We start from the raw sequence: 1,448 nt of genomic DNA, 5'->3' as shown, positions 1-1,448 counted from the left end.
AACCAATCAGCTGTTAGATCAGGTGAGAGCCAGACGGTGCAGTCGGTGGAGAGCAGCTGCAGCGCCTGGCTCTAAAAACTGCAGCCGCCTCGCTCTCGCGGCTTTATCACCGTCCACTTTTGTAATACGTCAGAGCAAGTCGGGATGAAGTCGGACACAAAACTAACCAGCATGCATTGTGCGCCGCACTTCGTTGGCAGTGTGGCCCTGGCGTCACGCTGCATTCAAGGCCCTCATGCTGCGTTCACGGGACAAAGTGAGATATTCCTTCCTTCGCATGCATAGTAATGGGACTGGTAGCCTGCATGTGGACAGTTACTTATTTTTTCCTCTTATTATCTGGTTATTTTGTGAATGGACATATACCTGTTTATTTACTTTTTCTTTGTTTGTCCTGTCTTGTTTTGGGCGTGTGTGTGTGTGTGTGTAGATATGTGAGTGATGTCATCAGGGTGGAAGGGAGAAATCGGGTCTCTCAGTTTCCTATATGCAGGATCAGGATTTAGACATTGATCCTGAGAGTAACTTTTTTAAGAATGTTAACAATAAGTGCTGTTACTATAGTGAAGATCAATTTAAAACAGATATAAAACTAGACAATGGCATATCAATCATCCACTTCAACAGTAGAAGTCTTTACGCTAACTTTCGTAACATTAAAGATTATTTAAGTCAGTTCAAAACACCTTTTAGTGTAGTTGCAATTTCAGAAACCTGGCTGAGCGCAGAGAAGGGGTAGATTTTGAGCTGGATGGGTATGACTTTAAATTCATGAACAGAAGAAATAAAGCAGGAGGAGGGACGGCTATCTATATAGATAGAACCTTCAAATATAAGATTGTAGAGAGCATGACTAAGGCTATTGATGATGTGTGTGAATGTATTAGCGTTGAAATCAACATGGAAAGACAGAAAAATATTCTTGTCAGCTGTGTTTATAGAGCTCACAGCTCCAATGTTGATACATTTAGAGAAATATTGGAGGGTTTGTTTGCAAGAACCGAGCAAAAGGTCACATTCATTTGTGGTGATTACAATATAAATCTATGAAATCCTAATAAGAACTCATCAACTGATGAGTTTACATCTGCTATGTATAGCATGAGTCTATATCCGGTTATAACTAAGCCTAGTAGAATAACTTCCCATTCTGCCACCCTTATTGATAATATATTTACTAATCATTTGGAAAATAATATGGTGAGTGGATTACTAATGAATGACATAAGTGACCATTTGCCGGTTTGTGTGATTTATGAATGTGACTGTCGCAGGAAGAAAGATATTAACATAACAATATATCAAAGAGTAAGAACAGAAGATACTATAAAGGCACTTAGAAGTGAACTAATATCCCAGGATTGGACTAGTGTGTATGAGGCGGAGGACGTTTATTGAAAAGCATCAGTTACTCATAGACAGCCAATACGGCTTTAGAACCAACAGAT

This window comes from Epinephelus moara, chromosome 16, assembly GCF_006386435.1.
Source record: "Epinephelus moara isolate mb chromosome 16, YSFRI_EMoa_1.0, whole genome shotgun sequence".
Lineage (NCBI taxonomy): Eukaryota > Metazoa > Chordata > Actinopteri > Perciformes > Serranidae > Epinephelus > Epinephelus moara.
Note: the sequence above shows the minus strand (reverse complement) of the source record.